At 33.6% G+C, this 18,574-nt stretch overlaps 1 protein-coding gene across 1 annotated transcript in view; it reads left to right on the top strand.

Moving 5' to 3' along the window:
* LRRIQ1 (leucine rich repeats and IQ motif containing 1) overlaps window positions 1-18,574 on the top strand; it is a gene marked incomplete at both ends in the record, with an annotated part of 104,665 nt that overhangs the window by 62,452 nt on the left and 23,639 nt on the right. The window lies entirely within an intron of this gene.

The following is an 18,574-nucleotide window of genomic DNA, read 5'->3' as shown; positions in this document are numbered from 1 at the left end:
ATTCTAAATCAACATTCATAGAATGAAGATAGAAATTAGAACCTTTCTGGGACAGGTGTGTAGTCCATTGAGTAAACCTAAACTGCAATCCAGTAATCAACCTAGGTATATGAAAGTCCAAATTTGCTTCATATTCGTAAGCCCATGCTCAAATTTAGTTGGAAACAATTCTTGGTGAATTCCAAAGAGGAGAAATATTTGCTGTATTATTTGCCCTGATCCAAGTATGAATTTACATGTATATAGAAAGTGTGTATATACTGTGCCTGACTTAGCCTTCCCAGAGTCTTGTATCTGTTCCTGTGGCATATGCTTATATGCCAGAATGCATCCTATGTTGAAGAAATAAGACATGCAGACTGCCTGGAAAACACTGGGTGCCAAAAGCCTTCATGAAGTAGTGTGAATATTCAAAGCCATGTCAAAGAGATACACTTGATCCCAGGCTCAGTACTTTAAAGTCAGTGTAAGTTAAGCCTAGCTTTCCTAGTTTTATCTGTCCCTGCCTGGAGACATATCCCTTTTTCTTGGAAAGCCAATATATGCATTCTAAATATTACTTAAATTACTTTTTGAATACATGGAGAGAAGGCACCATAGCAGATTAGCTATTGAAAGGCAAGCGCTGTAGTGTCACTCTTGTTCTTCTTTCATTTCAAGGACCATTGTACTCCTTTGACTAGCTATTAAACTGAGATCTTTTTTGAGCAATCCATTATTGGGTGCTTACATACAAACTGCTGAGTCTTTGAGTAGCCAAGCAATACTCTTCTGTTTGACCAGAATATAAAATTGTCCTTCTACCTGAGGCATTGTTGAGATGGTATGGCCAGAAAACACTGGGTTGTGAATTAGAACCCAGAGTTCAGCACAGAGCATTTATGTATGTGTATATGAGATACCATCAGACAGAAATAAGATTATCTATATTTAGAATTTGGCAACACTTTGCATATTTGCTACAAACCAAAGCACCTGCATGATAATTTCACAGAGTTATGTTATCAGTCATTTCTTCCCAGAAAAGCTTGTTTCCCATTCCCCCTCTCTCACCTTTTGACCATTTCTTGCTCTTTTGCCTGGAATACATTTCTTTGGGTCTGTTCTGCAAAGGGAGTTCTTTCTGTAACAAGAAGGTGGAATGTTTTCACTCTGTATCCATAAATCTTGTGGACACCGTATTTTAATTCAAGGGAGAACACAGACCAGTCCGTTGCACTGTGGAAGTAAACTTCCTCCATTCAAGCCCTTTTACCTTCACGGACTGTTAGTCTGTGCTCTGGTAAAAAATTTGAACTCTGATCTATCTCCTTCATAAACCACTAAATAAATCTAAAAAAAAATCCCCCCAAAACCAAAACCACCAAACCAGAAAACAAACCCCACATTCTAAATATTCCTGCTTTATTTCTTTAAATTGGGAAATAGAGGGAGAAACTATAGCATCAACAGCATGCACACATGTGTTATCTGTTACATAACAGAATCACTACTTTTGAAAGGGGATGCCCTCGGAAGTGAAACAATTAGAACAGTTTTAGATTTTCAAACTGGAACACATCATGGTATTGAATATTTAAGAGGTAATCTAGTTAAACTGTATGATGAATGTCTTTCGTCTTCGTTGTGTCTTTAGTTTGTGTTTAAAAATACAAATAGGACAAAAAAGAATAAAAAGAGGTATAAAAATAAAGAGTGAAAAAGAATGAATGTAAGACCTGATGCTTGTGTGCTTCTGAGTGAAAGTTATATTCTGGAATAATTTGCCTTCTCATCTAAACTACTGCATCATACTGATACTGTTGTATCATACAGCATCTATAAAGCAATACATAAACATAGTGAGGACACCGTGTTTATGCAATATTTGACTGTTTTCCTGTTACAAAAGTTGTGAGGAGCTGATACGCTAAATATTGATAACCCATTTTGAAAATTTATGCATAAATTTAACCCCATGGAATAATACACATATACGTAATTTGAGGAAAATATACATTGTAGCAAAATAATTTTTCAAAATTTGAATGACATCATAAACTTCTATTAAATTTTAAGTCATCATGCTTTACTCACTGATGTTATAAAAATCCCCACAGGGGAACATTATTTCACAGTTGTATCACAAAAGCCTACAGAAGTTAGTCAGAACCAAACCCCTTTCTATTACATGCTTCATCAACAGCATAAGGAAACATTGTTCCAAGAGACAAGAATTTACCATTTAAAAATGCAAGCAACATGTGAAGGCACAGACCATGGGAATGTGATTAAATGTATATGTGCTTGTGTCTATATATGTGTATGTGTCAATACATATACACATGACACATGTGCGTATACACACACAAATATATGTGCGTATACTGAGTGGGTATATGAATTCAATTAGCAGAGGACTTACTGCTTTTTCTTTGTAAATTTTGAAAAGAAAGTAAATTACGGACAATTTCTGGTGTAATTTTTAGCATCAACATGCATTTTGTAATCCCAATGCTGTTTCAGTTTCTTTAAAATGAATTAAATTCATTTAAATTAATTTAATGCATGGAGTCAATGCATAAAACAGTTTCATTAAATAAATACTAGTTTTGAATCAAATGTACTTATTGTGACATTAACTTCCATAGGTTATAAAGTAAGCCACAGAATATGCAAGTGTAAATACTATAGCCTAATCAAAAACCTGAAGAAAGATGAAAGCCTGATCTGATGTACTTATACTTCTGATGATTTGCTGGACATTTCCTGGGATGGTGTATATTGCACTGCTTTTTTTTTCATGTGATAGTTATGCTTCCAGCACAGTTGTTGAGTTGCAGTTAGTGCTAGTTAGTTAATAAACAAAATATACCTGCTTACTCATTTATTGAATATTCTTGGAGGGTTTTGTGTGTTTTGTAGATGGTGACATTTTAAAGATCTCAAAATTTTGGAAATGTTATAAGGAACGCATAATTTTCATAGTTTCCTGTTTTGCAGCAAAGGGTATTTTTGAAAGGTTTTATGACTGCTTCTCCTCTTGGTGCCTGGAAGCTATTTCAGTTTTGACTATTTTGGATAAAGTAGATCAGGAATTGAAGGAAGACTCTCCTTGACTCCTTCTCTTTCTTGGGAAGTTCCAATTCACCCTGGCTGAATGTGCATCTCTTCCATTTGTGGTTCTGTAATTAAAAAGTCTGTAATTTCATTTACATAGAGGAAGGATACCTACTTTTTCCAATAATGTGAGTGCTTTGTCCCAGTCCAGCAGCTCAAAACCAAGAAAGGCACCCCCAGACCTGGCACACAAGCTTTGGGAACAGTATATATCTTATGGGGTCCTTTTTAATCCATCTACCTCAATGATTTTGATGGTTTACCCAAAAAATTTCTCTTCAGTAGAATGGGAAGTTTGATTCCAATCTGTAGAGCAAATTAGAAGAGTGCTGAGAGTCCAACCAAACTGTCCAAATATTATTTGGATATGATTCACTTAGTTTCTCAGTATGTCATAGACTACATTCTAATTAATTATGTCATTTAGGTGATTTATTGGCACAGATAGTACACTTACTTTTAGTCATGTCCATACTCCAAAGAAGTTAAAACAGTGTAATCTGACTTCACCCAGGAATGTGCGGAATGACCATTACCAGGAAGTTTTAAATGTGTAAAAAAAGCATTGGTCTGTGTGCTTCAAGTTATATTTACTGTAGTTTGGGAACCTACATTTCTAATTGGCAGTACTGTATTTCCTGTCATTTTATGCTCATTGGTGACTAAAGAGAACGTAATGGGTATAATGTTAAGACAAATTTTACCAATACAGATTTGATAATGAACAGATTATGCTTTCTCAGGTGGCTTTTAATTTGGAAATATTTATTCTTTTCTCTTTAAATTGTCAGTAGAAATAACATTTATTTTTCATATTGGAACAAGAATAAGAGGGAATATGATCTTGTGATTATGTCATATCGTTGGAAGATAAATATCAAGGTTCCATTTAAAGTTGTCTTTTTTCCAGCTTTCTGATAGTTCACAATTATGAAACTCCTTGTAGTGTCAAGAGAAATGTTGCAAAACATTCTTATAGATTATTGATAGTGGTAATTAAAAATGTGAAGTTAAGACTTTGGAAAGTTGCAATTTAAGGTTACCTTTGAGTTTATTATGTGACCTTATTAAAATATTGTTACATAATGATAAACATAGTTTCTTTAATTTTACATATTACAAAATATGAATGCTTTGATTAACAAGTATAAGCAGTGATTAAATAGAATATACATTGGTTCTAATCACAAATGCATTTAAACATCTGCATTAGGTGTAAGAGAAGGTACCAAGAGTGGAATGCTAATATTCATGTTTTTCTGTGCTTTCAATATTTTGTTGTTTGCTACTTAAGAACATTTTAAAAGACACTGAACTATAATAGCTAACACAAGTTATTAACTATCATCTTCTAGAAATTGGCTATTTTCAGTGGAAAAATATAAATGGCATTGAACTCACAGGAAGCACATTGTTTGTAAAAATCCATTTCTAGATTAAGTCATCTTTTATTGAGCTGTGATCTGAAGAGGATAAGCAACCACATTCTAAACATGATCTTGCTGCATATCTAATAGCTCAATTGCCATATTTATAGTAAAAGGCAATTATTGCATATCTCCCAGGCTTTAAATTTGTATGCCATATTAGGGAAACAGTTTCTGATCCATATAGCACTGACAAAAATGACAGAAAAGCCAGCATTTCCAGAGAATGTAAGATCTGACCTGAAATGTGGTGAAAATGCATTACAGAAACCTGTAGTGTGGAAGGGGATCTATCTTTTAAAATCAGAGTCCTTTGGCTTTGTTTCTTATTATTTAGTTTGAGCTCACACAACAGAACGCTCACATTGAAATATTTTCTCATTTTGAGGAATTAATGGCTCTCCACCAGCACTTTAACATGTAAAATGAGTAGGTTACTTGTGTCCAGTACATCCAAAAAGAGCCAGGATAAAATAAACATAAGGAGTTGGATATCTTGGAAAAAATCTGTCATGGGTTTGGGTTAATCATCTCCAGAAGAAATTCAACTTGATGCCTGAAATGTAAGACTTCTTGGAGAAAGCAGTAAAGCCTGAGGCAGTGTTGATCTGAAGGAGTGCTCTCCATGGGTCAGAGCTGCTCTGCTGGCAGAGTGCAAACCCAGTTCACAACAGCGGTACGCTGAAAAGTTGTAAAAGACTGCAGGGGCCTTACAGTGCACGCACTCAAGCTTCAGTTACATAGTTCTAGTGGCCCAGTTTCTTATTATAAAATAAAACTGAAAAATAAAATCTGTGCCTAATTTTCTAGCCTCCTGTCCGTCAATGATACTGTAGGATTTTTTCAGTGTACATGGAATGAAACAATCCTGGAATTATGGTACAATTTTAAAAATAAATACATAAAACATTATGTATATGCATTTATGCAGTGCACTTCAGTGTCTGACTGTTTATAAACGACATATATAAATGAAATATATGACATTTTTAGTAATATTTTTGCTTTTCACAGTCAATTAAAAAAAATAGGATTTTAGGATTTTCTGTTTCACTGAAATTCCCATGAAATACCTATGGAGGTATTTGCCATAGGTACATTTCAACTTAATATTATGAATTCTCACTGTGGTTCCAGTCTTTAGGGTACCTGTATTCATGTGTTAAAGGTTTGTAACCACATAGTATTTCACCTGCCTGTGTATTTATTTCTTTGTTTGTGTCTCCAGTGATTTGCAGATTGCTGTAATTTGTGGTGGCACTGGGACTTCGTTAGTACAAATTGTTTGTTCCAACAAACTTCCAAAACTTGGATTTTACACTGTGTAGATTATCATCTGTACTTTCATAGCATAGTAGTTTATCAACATTTAACCTGCACACTGCACATAAGTGGGGGGGGAAAGTCTTACCAATTTTGGCTAGTAGCTACCTAATGATGACTTTAATGGGAATGAGATTTCACCTGAAATGTCATCAGAGGCTGAAAATCAGTTTTTCTCACTGTTGAATAAAGTGATGCGGTAGTTAGATGGTTTTATTTGCATCTTCCTTGGTTCTGCCTCTCATTTTGACATTTTATGTTCAAAAGCTGGGTGGTGTAGATACCTGCATCTCAGCCAATGTATCTGAGTTCACAGCTTTTAATACTACATAAGGCAGTCATTTTGGATGAATAGACCCCTGAGTACCGAAGCATTTCAAATCCTTTTTCATTTGACCATTCAATGACCTGATAACTATTTCCTGTCCCTAAGTAAGGTTGTGACCCAGGTCTTAGAGTGCAAAAGACAGATAATTTTAGCAACAAGTTAAATCCAAATGGATTTGGTTGGAGGGGGTAAGGGGGAATAGGTTTGGCTAAATTCCTCTAAAATAAAGTGTTACAGCATTTGGATTTAGTACCTCTAGTTAAAAGTAATTGTTGAATTTGTTGCCATCTGTTTAGATGCCTGGGGACTCTAGTGAATATTGGGGTGGTTTGTTTGTTTGTTTTGCTTTTACCCAGCATTACCTAATATTCTTTTTACACTTCAAAAAAACTGATTGCCAGTGAAGAGGTCATTAAAAGTACACTTTCAGATATGTTCAAACATTTTCCAAAGTGAGTATTTCAAGCATTAAAATCACATTGGTATGCAAATAGTATTTTAACATAGGGCACAGAAAGTGTGTAGTCTGTCAATAGAGGTGTCATGAATGTTCATCTTGCAAAATAATTTCCACTTGGTACAGAGCTGTGAACAAGGAATATAACGCATTGTTAGAAATATTTCATAAGTACAAATCTTGTTTCAGTTGGACAATGTGATACATATTAAACGACAATTAAATAAATGTTTCCTGTAGCTACACATTTTAATAGCAATGCCTCCACCTATTTTCAGAGATGAATTAAAAGAAGGCTTTTACCCCAGAGCTTTTATTTTATTTGAAAATGTAATGTATAAAAGTTACTTACAATAATTTTATTTTTTTTCCTAATCTGTAATGGGAACTATGGTGTTAGAGAGAATTAATTCTATTAGTAAGGTCAAAAATCTACAGCATTCCACTTTCATGTGTTTAATACTGAACATATATTGAAGTGTCTTTCTTTTTTATAACTAATAATGTTCATATACATAATATATTTTGGTAAAGTGCAACGATTTTCAATCAAACCATTAAAGCATGACTAGAAAATTGAAATCTAGGTGCTAAAAATTGTATGCTGCTCAATACTAACTCTTATAGCAAAGTCCTATACCTTTTATAGATTTGATGTAGTCTATAAAATAGTATGTATGGTAGTCTTAGAGGATTTCACAAGGAATTGAAGTGACTCATATATTTTAATAAAAAAGTATAAACATGAAGTGATAGCTATGTAACTTCTATGCTCTGTTATTTCTGTAATGTACAACTTCCCAACTTCATAATTTACAGTTCAGTTCTCACCATGTGCAATACAGAAATATTTTAGTAGTTGTCTTAAATTTGTAGGTATGTGTTGTAATTATGTATTGACTGCAGATATGTTATGTGGCATTTCTGTATAAAATAGGTAGAAATACTGAATTTACCAGTTATAAAAGTATTTTTTTCCTAAGCAATCCCTGCATACGGAGATAATAATTTTGAATAAAATTTTATTTATGACAGTCTAGAATAGTTCTTCCTTTGCAAGTTTATTGTCAGTTTAACTAATCCAACATGGTTATAATTTAATACATTGCTACATTTTTAGAATCTTGTAGATAACCTTGCCCCAGTAAGGAGATAAAGAAATCTATGGAGCAAGGCAAAAGCAGAACATTTCAATTTCATAATCATTGTTAAACAAGCAGATTATTAATAATTGTCTGATAATTTTGTTTGTTTGTTTGTTTGTTTTGGGGGTGGTTTTTTTTGTTTCTAAATGAAGATTAAGTATCAGGCTTACTAAGAACTTGATTGTGGAAAGTCATTTCCCTAAAATTCTTGCATATCTACAGTTTTTTAATATGATGCAAGCTTAGTAAATTGCAGTTTTTGAACAGACAAGGGATATCTTTTGTCAAAGATAGAACGAAACTTTTAAAAGGGGGGAATTTAAACACTATTGTGTATTTCAAAGTTAAATTTGCTTTAGTAGCTGTTGTATATTTTGTAATTGAGAAATTAGCAGCAAAGGTAAAAAGAAAGGAAGCTATGTGCTACTAAGGCAGAAAGTTCTGATTTAACCTACCAATGACCTGACTTTGTTTGTTCAGATGACAGTTCTAAAAGTGTGCAGAGAATATTCCCTTTTAATACAGTTATTTGCCGCAAGCCGTGACCTCACTGCCTGTCAGGGAGCAGGTCTGAATTGGCCCTTTCTCTGATATCGTGACATTGCTTCTGTTGCCTCGATTGTGACCTCTGATTGCATGATACCCCTGAGAGTTCAATTTAATAAGCGTGACTCCTGACTCTTAGCCAGGTCTGCCTTCTTAGGTTTTGTCAGACTCTACTCGTAGTCTGCTCTACATATGCTAAAACACTGTATAGGCTGTCATCATGCCATGTGAGTTGTGTGCACTGTATCCAAAATTCTCTTTCCAAACATATTTAATTTATTGCAAATGGAAATATTTATAAAAGCTTACTTGGAATAAATTTTTAAAGTTGCTTCTTCCACAGTTACGGCTGCTTGGGATTTGGGGGTTTTATACCTTTGAACCAATAGTTACTATTATTTCACTATATTACTCAGCATGCATGTAATCCATGCATCATCCTAATTCCCTACTTTGAAATTCATTTTATTTCCCCTACAAGAGTGTTCTGTTTCTGTGTCTTTCCATCAAAACTACGTTTGTTCACTATAGAAGTGGTTGGGGCAAATCTCCTTTTTTTTCCCCTGCATAATTAATACACTTGCACAAGGAGATAGTACTGATGAGCACCCAGAGCACTGTGAGAAGTAGCTCTTCAGGACTAGTCAGGTGAAAGGTGAAGAATCTGTTTGGAATACAGAAGAAGGTGAGTAGAATTGAGATTTTTTAAATATCATTGAAAATGATGTATCTTTTTTTTTCTAAGTAACTATTTTGTTACATCATTGCATTCTTGTCTCCTGTTTTCCTCCTCTCCTAGCCAGAATCATGAAGGAGAGTCTGTTCAGAGACCTGGCTGCCTTGAGGATGTTGATGCTATTCAGACATTTCTCCAGTTTTACTATCACTTGATGCATTCACTGAACCAGATTATGGAGAAGTTCAAAGATTTGAAAGAGAGTTTCAAGAACTGTGGTGAAAGTTACAGACAAGTTCCTGTATTTACTTACACACATTTTTTGTATTTTCTTTGCAGATATCTCTCTCCTTTTCTAACCTCTGTATACTGCTTCTTATCTATGTATTTATCTTTTCAGGAAAGCAGAAAAATTTTGCTGTAAAACAAAAATGTTTTGTGCTCATTTTTGTAGGTGAATTAAAATATTTTCTGTAAATATTACCATTTGATATTTATTTCTTCAACTGTTTTGAAGAATTCTGTTCACCTTTTCACTCCACATGACTGTGTTAAAATTATTACATCTTGTATGAAATGGAAACACTATTAGAATCTTTCTTATAAAACAAGTTCTCGGATATAAGGCAAAAAGGATGTATTTTCTTGTTACATTCAAACTTGACAGTGAAATGCTGTTCATTCTTCTTCATGACAGTGACTGTTACAGTGGAAGTAAAATCTTGGTTTAGCCAGTTAAAGCATATTTAGTTTCTATATTGATAAAGAAATGAATCACATACATATTTGGGCATATACAAAATCCCATGTAAATTAAGAAAAAATTAATAGCCTTATTTAGCCTATAAAGTTGTAAAACTCATAATGTAACCATATGTTCCCTTCTGGTGTAAATAGTGTAAGATTAGCTATTGAAGTTCCTTAATCTCAAGTGAGAGTTTGCTTACCTAATCAGAATTTATGGGGTTTCACTCCTTTTTGAATGAGTGCTTAACACTCTGTAGATTCCTATGCTATTTTCTGAGGCTTAGATAATTAGCTGCAAACAAGAAAAATTAGGAATGAGCATCTCTTTTACCTGTTGTTAGGCAGCAGATAAAACAAATTATACTTTTAAGTTAATTAGTTATGGCTATCTGGCAGGCTATTGCAAATACAAACAGAATGCACATGAGGAAAATTCATCTATTCAGAATCATTGTGGTATTTAACTTGTTCCCTCCATTGTAAACGATTTTTTTATATATGTGTTTAGAAATATATATGTATATGTCAATGAGTTGGACAGTTTCATAGGAAGTTTATCTTAAAAGTTTAATAAAAAAGAAACTAATTTAAACACACCTACTCTCAGAATAAAATGTGTGCAAGCAAGCTTAAAGAAGATTGAATTAGTAGGAGTGGGTGTTTGGTTTTTTCATAGTCTCATTAAAAAAAAATAAATAAAGGTCTCAACAAAATTCCGTAAAAGAACAGAAGTTTGGGGTAGTTTATTCAATTTTCAACTCTGATTTCTTTATTCAGTGAGGTAAATCATTCAAACCTTCTCTGCATGGATAGAATAAAGCTGTGCTGTTGTTACTATAACTGTTTCAAAGTCAAGATAATTACCTCAGTTTGATTACAGTGGGATTGAATACTCCTGAATATGTGTTGGTGTCTCTAAAATTATATACTGTGTTTCAGTTATTATATTTATTATGTGTTTACAGGTGGAAAATTTCAGTCCTATTAATCAAGAAATTAATAACATTACTAAGCTCTTTGAGCCATAAGAATTAAGACGTAAGCTGGAACAATTTGCAGGCAAATTGTGGGTTTGTTTTGCTTTTTTTTTTACCTGTCCTTCCTTACAAGTGGAATTCCTTTTTTTTTTTTCTTAATAGATCCATAAGAGAGTGGAATTTCTTATTGTTTATTTTCTTCAATGATGTATCAACCAATTAAGTATAACTTAATAAGAAGAAGGAGTCTTTTATGTCTATATTTATTTATAGTTGCTTGTAAGTTTAGTATTTATGGTTATTTTTAAGCTGGATGTAAATATATAAGAACTGTACCCACTTGGGGATTAACTCACTTCAGATCTAGACACTTAAGAGAAAGAACTGTGTCTATCTGAGACTTTTTTTCCACTGAATTCAATGAGCATTAAATCAAGCCTTGTTTATACAATACTTGGCATACTGACAGGCCTGATCTTCAGTGGTACCTCTGGGTTTTACTATAAAGTAAATTAAACAGCAGCCTTGCTCTTAGTCTGTGTAGACTTTGTGTGTATATTTGACAATGTAGAGCAGTTCTGCTGTTACGCATCACTGCACCAGCAAAGCTGTGAATTGTTGCCACAGTGCCTTCATTGAATAGCAACAGGTACGTCAAGTCAACATCAGAAAGTAAAACAGAAATTGTTCCACCCACATAAAATAAAACACTACTAAATTGAAAATTATATGTATGGATAATAGATAGAATAAATAACCAATTCATAGGTATTCATAACTGAACTACATATTGACATTAATACAATAATTTCACTTTCAGTGTTACTCTGCATTGATAAATACCTATTACATATGGTACTCATGTACATCACCTGTGTTGATGAAGACGAATTCTTAAAATCAATTTGACATATTATTCAGACAATTATCTAGAAAAAATGTTTATTATCAAAAGTAAACATAGAATTTTTTAATGTACATTCCCAACCTGTGATGCAAAATTATATTTTAATTAGTTCACTAAAATAAGAAGGCAACTATTAGCATGGTGTAGGTCAGCTTTACTGACTAACATCATGCTGCTTCTGAGCAATGATTTTTCTTTTTCTTTTTTTTTTTTTTTACATTTGGCATATGTATCTTCTTGTCACATAGCAAACTCAAATTGTTATTTTTAACAAATCTTTTGTTGGGTTTGGATTTTTTTCCTTTTCTCGTGCTTTTAAGTCCTTCAATACAAACAAAACCTACTTTAATGGTTGTCATACTCAATAACATTTATTGTATTTCATATTTTTTGCCCTCTTGATAGGGGACAACATAGTAGTTAGACCTCCTGCACTCTTACAAAGTGTTCCTTTGTATTTGTTTTTTTGAGAATTCCTTTAGAAGATCTGATGTCTTAAATCATTTTCCTTGGTTTATTGAATTTAGAGAAAGGTATTCCTGTGTCTCGGACTCCATATGAGGTGATAATCTTTTCTTGCTTGGGAATGCATTTTCATTACTGGGCAACTAAACACTTCTGTTCAAGTTCTTAATTGTTTCTGTCAGTTAATCTCAAGAACTGGGAATGTATAGAAATAAAATCTATGAAAAGGTTCTGTAAAAAAATTTTCTCCTGAGCAATATACAATCCCTGTATGAAAACATCCATAATTTGGGGATTTGTTAATTCCAAAAGATTATGTGAAGAACCAGAGTTAGGGTCTGTAGTAGGCAGATTTGGAGGATGCGGCAGAAATTGTGTGAGAGTAGGAAGGAAGGAAGGATAAACAAAATAGGCTCAGTTTACTTCATTTTATTTATTCCTTACATTTACTAATAGATAACTAAGCATTGCAACATTGAACATACCACTTTTTACTCCTTCTTGATTTCTTTGGTTCTTCAAGGGCCTTGACTATCCAAAGATCTCTGGATTACTGTTGGCTATACTCCAGATTTACTTCTCAGCAGTGCTGTTGATGGTATTTGCCCATAGTGAGTGGCTGAAGCGGGTAGTGTACAGAACACCCTGTTCATTGAAGACTACGCAAAAGAATAGTGTTGAAGTACATCATAGTGCTGAAAGCTTCCTCATATACTTTTTCTTCTAAAAGCCTGAGGTGATCTTGTAAGGTGCTGATTACAGGAAGTACAGTAAATCAGGAATTCATCTCTGTGTGCATGTCAGCTGAATATTATCCTTGTAGTTTATCCATTTTTGTAGAGTTTGTGAGGTTTGCGGGGGGGGGGGGGGTGGGGGGTGTTTGTGTGTTTTTTAAGAAAGAACCAAATTATTTTTTCAAACATGAAGCTCTTTCATGTTGTTCCCCAGTCTATACATAAAACAAGGCTGCCCTTGGGTGGCTGCAGTGAGAAATGTTAGTCTATTCTATTTAGTTGTAACACAACTTACTTTTATGTTTTATGAACCTGAGGAAGCTCAGTACACGTCTCTATTTGGTAGGTGCTGAGATATTGAACTTTTCATTATATATACCCTTCATCCTATCTGTTGTTGCTTGTTTTACCCTTATTCTTGAGTAAAATAAATCCGATGTTAAAATTTCTGGATATCCAAATAGTCATGCTGTTTGTTATACTGTTACTACTAGATAAGGGTACAACGTACTGGGACTGAAGAACTTGATGTTTCAGTGCCTTCAATATTTGCTTTAGTACAAACCAAAATACCCAGAAGAGATAATACATTTCACCTGAGTGCAATCGGTAACTATATAGCATTTCATTTTAAAAAATAATAAATGCAAAATCATAGGTACAGTCACTATCTTGATATTTGCATTTCCAAATTTGGAAGGTTTCAGAGAAATTATAATCTTAACATTTTGAAATGTTTGTGCAGTTTATTCTTTTTCTTCTGTGTTTCTGTGGAGAAAAAAAATCACATGGTCTTTGTCATTCGCTGAGGTTAAAATAAATAACCCCAACTGTATGTTTAATTCCAGTGTTAAGAGACTGTTGTTGAATTCTGAAGAAATAAACCAATTTTGCTGAGCATTTCCTTGATATGAATGTGTCTGAACAGCCTACATAACTCTAAGTGTAGTGGTTTAAATGGTACAAAATTAACTAGTTTAATCAAATGGTATAATATATCTTTTGGTTTCTGTGTCATTTTGTAAAATAAATAATTACTTATTTGGTGGACAAGGGAATCTCATACAATTTATTAGTCAGTTTGGACCCGTATTAACCCATTGCGCTACTGTTCCTTTATTTTTTCTTTCCACCTCTATGACTCACTTTTAATTGACCCAAACAACCTATTCTTAGATTATTATTGTTATTATCCCTCCCTATACTTTTTCCGAATAAATGTTCAAGTTCTTATCCCAAGATTTACTACCCAAATCAAATCAGAGCCGTCATTAATAAGCTTTAGGTTTATTGATTAACTCAGGAAGATGGTGTATGTCTAAGGAAGTATCGTGAAATTAAATTGATATGAAGGAAGTTACAGAAGATAAATGATAAACCATGTTTAGCACAAGTGGCAGAGTACAGAAAGCGGCGACAGCCCATGAAAGTTGCAAAAGTTGGATAAATTGGAAGGACCAGTGGTAAATGCTGCCTTGAAGTCGGTGCCAGAAAAGTTAAGCTTATGAAGCAATTCAAAGGAAAATCGACCATGTTCACAAGAAAAGTAAAACACATAATTTAATTTGGAGTAGTAGTTTGCAGTGTATTTAAATAACTTTAAATGAGGTGTCTTAAAATTACACCATTGAAGATTAAGTAAGACTTAGATTTGCTTCAGTGTGGGCAAAGGAACAAATTGAGCATAATCAATAAGCTAGGGATAAATACTAATTACCACTAATAAATAGTAATGGGGGTATATTCTGCAGACACAGGAACAAGTAGCAAAATAGAAAAGAATGTGTGGGAAGGCTCAAGTATGAAATCCTGTTTTTCTTGAATTCAGAAGCTGGAATTTGTACAGTTTTAGTGGTTTAGGAATCTCAATGAAAGGGTTCAGCTATTGCATAATCTAATAATAAGACATCAAAGAGATAACACAGAAAGCACTGGCTGAAATGTGGTAACCACTGAAGCAGGATGAACTAAGTAGGAGAAGCTTTATTACTGGTGTTAATCACCCAGGAGTAGAGCACAGTGTGAAAGACAGCAAAAAATAGAAATGAAAACAGGGAGAAAAAAGGACAGCCAAAATAAAGACTATGTTCTTAACTGAGAGTGTAGTGGATACCTGGATTCGATGAAGAAAGAATGAGTGTGAGGGTGAGGTCAAGAACAGTCATGTGGTAAAAAGGAGATGATGATTACAATAGCAGCTGAAGAGATTAGAGAAGGGAAGGAGGTTTTTTTTGAATTACGCACTCTTGTGGGTTGATCAGCACTCCTATGTCCAAAAGTCTTTGTGATGTAATTAATAATGCATTTTCAAGCATTAAGAAATTTTGCAGTTCATATCCTGATTTGGTATTCTTGTGAAAAAATCCTGTATTTCACTATTTATTTGACTATGAACTCACTCAGACACTGCTATAAATGATTTTATTTCATTGATTCTAGTCCTAAGGATGGAAGTTGATTTAGTCAAAAAGTTACTTGAATGAAAAAATAACATCTAAAATTAACTGATCCATATGGTATAGCTATTTCACAAACAAGTTGGTCTTTTTAAGGAAGAAATGTATGTGTTTCGCTATCTGAAAATACCAGACCTGAGGTGTAAATAAATATGTATTATCTGAAGATGCTATAACTTTAGGTGAACAGAACTCTGTGTGTGTTACTGCCACATGACACTACCAACTGTCTAGAGGTCTTATGTATATTGCTAATGTAAATGTATTCATGGAATAGAGGAAGACCTCTCTACATACCACTCTTTTCCAAAAGCAGTACTTAAAGCATGCAATGATTTCTGTGTGATGCTTAGGTGTATTTAGTGACTTCTGACAGATGTATCAAGATTTTTGCAGAAGTGAAGAAATTCCTCATTTCTCTTAGTTTCTACTATAAGTTTCTGGGTGAGTGTTGGGGTAGAAGTGTGTGTGAGGGGTGGTGTTGTGGGATTTTTATTATTGCTATTTCCCTGTCTGTTTCCAAATTCTTCAGTTTCTTGCCTTGGTAGCAATGTTATTACTCATGTTGTTCTGGCTTTGTCTTCTGTGTGTATTACACAGATTGTAACAGAAACAATGCCATTTTGTTTGTTGACTAACATAAGGAGGAAATGAGATTAAAAGTTGTATTTTAGGCCTGAAAATTCAAGATTATTTATTGATGTGTATTATAAGATAACTTTATAGAAGACATGGGATAAATTATAAAAATCCTCAGAGGGTATATATACATACTTTAAGTTTCATTCAGAATATTCTTTTTTAAGAGTTTGTACACTTACCGACCCTGAGATGTACACAGTCTCCTAATACATATCACTGACCAGTAATTTATAGAATACTAGCAGATAAGAAAAAATTCCCTGTATTAACAGCATAGGCATTCATTTTATACCCAAACTCAGCTACTAAATTCCAATATTAAGAGCACCATTTCCAGAATACATACTGAGAAAATTAACTCTGGTCACAGATTTTTTATATTAAGGGAGGAAAACTTAGAATGCTGAAGAAATTCCAAGCTTTTCTTTCAGATTGTAGGTCTTAGTTTTCTTAGACTCTTACTTTATTTGTATTGTACTCTGTATGAAGCAAGTTTGAAGTGAATTAAATCATCCTCTACACACAAAATTTAACTGTAAAAGGTTGGATAGAGTGCAGACTTCTCTGCACAGTTCTCTGTTTCAAGAAACATATGACATATTAAAGACAGACCTTTTATCTTCCCATCGTCAACAAATAGAATTGGAAAAGAAATCACCATGTTGAATTAGGTCCCTTAGCATCCCCTTGCAGATAAAGTGACAAAGAATTCAGTAGCTATCTAGTATTTGGAACAATCAGGATTGGTATTTCCTGGGCATGGAATCTGAAAATCAAAATGCAGAATCTTATAGATCACCTTGAACTTAGATATTGTGTAACCATCTTCCTGCTTTTTGTATATAAATTGGGTATTGTGGGTGTAAGGCACTCTGAATGTGGGTAAGGGGTACTCCTTAGGCAGTGGGAAACAGGTTTTGAGGTACTCCTTAGCCTGCTGAGTCTCTGGTTTCCATATGACAAGCCATTCCCTCTGGGAATGCCTCAGTCCTCTTTTTAAAGCTAGCTGCTACATGTGAGGGCACAAGAGGCATTCAATGTTAAAGAAACACCTATGAGAAAAAAATGACCCTATCTAGAACTATGGGCACTTCACCAGAAGTAGCACACAGATTCTTAGCTCACTTAATGAGTTACCCAGATATAGTCTAATTTAAAGTGCATAAGTAGCATCCATATATTAAACAGAATGTGAGTCATGCTGTATCAGAGCCTACCCAGAAAATTAACTTGACAGGCAGAGCATGACGTTTTTCTGGATCCCAAAGTTCAGGTTCTTATGGGTTTGCATGTTGATTTGTGGACCTGGAAAAGTATTTATTTTGCTGTAATGTTCAGTTCCAAGGACTTTTCAGGTGCCCAGTCTCATCTGAGTAAGATCTCTCAACTTTGATGCCCAAATTTTGTAGGAAAAAGGCAATAGGTGCCCCTGAAAGCTGAAATGGATCTGGGCTAAGTGCATAATACATGCCTGGATGATTAATTGGCAACACCTAAAAATCATTACTGTATTAATGCCAAATGTAAGACTTTAAGATTACAATCTTAAATTATTAACGTGTGTGTCATGTAAAAGTCAAAAAGATTGAAAGCTTAGAAGTGATAACCTAATGAGGGTATGATACTTTAAATACCTCTGAGAATAATTTGGTTTTTGACAGAGTTGTGCCTTCTTTGATGTGATCCTTTTTTCTTTGATATTCTAAGAGTTGTCTGGGTTTAACAATTAAAGATTATAGGTCTGATCTATTTCAAAGATGCAGAATGCTTACAGCTCCTTGGAACTTGTGTGGAATTTGTGAGTGTTAGTACTTCTACAAAATCAGGTCCAGGTTTTAAAAAAAATCCAAAGCCCTAATTTAAGAGAGCTATCAAGCAAATGCATGTTAATGATACTGATACACCAGATCCTCAAACACATGATGTTCATAAGTGGAAAAGAAGAGTGGTAATGCTGTGTTTTAATTCATAGCATAGTATTTTTTCATAAGAATTAAAAGAGAGATATTACTATTAAAAAGCAAGACTATGGATATGTTCTGAATAAGAAAACAGAATACATTTTTCTCCAGCTTTATTAAACAAATTATTGAATTGTTTGCCCATTTGAGAAAAAAAGGCCACTGTTGTCACTGATACGGAATAAAAATACTCTGTTTAATAGTATATATGATTTTAAGCAGAGGAAAAAAAGAAAACCCAACCAAAACTATTGCATCTACTTTTATCTTGGTCACTTTCTTGTTTCAATAATTCTTCAATATTGACATGCAAAAATAAATAAAAATAAATATAAAGTAAAATTTTATTAAATAAATCCAGCTGTATTTCACTAATTCACACAAAAATTTAAACTTCGAATAAGGTAAATTATTAAAAATCCTTTTGGAAAAATAGCTTACCAAGTTAAAAGTTTCTTGTAAGTTTTGGCATAGCTTATTGTATGTGCATCTTCTTTTGACCGTTGTGGACACACAGACTCAGATATGACTTCTATTACTGGTTTTAAATATCTACATAGATTTCCATTTTATTGTGGGAAAAAGGTAATAAACATTTTAACAAATGCATAAATGATACTGATCCTTTTAATATGAAGAACTAATTCTCCTAAATAAGATGGCAATATTAGACCAACTTTTCTG

Source organism: Gallinula chloropus, assembly GCF_964237585.1.
Source record: "Gallinula chloropus genome assembly, chromosome: 1".
Lineage (NCBI taxonomy): Eukaryota > Metazoa > Chordata > Aves > Gruiformes > Rallidae > Gallinula > Gallinula chloropus.
The sequence above is the reverse complement of the archived record's forward strand: the minus strand, read 5'-3'. Positions and strand labels throughout refer to the sequence as shown.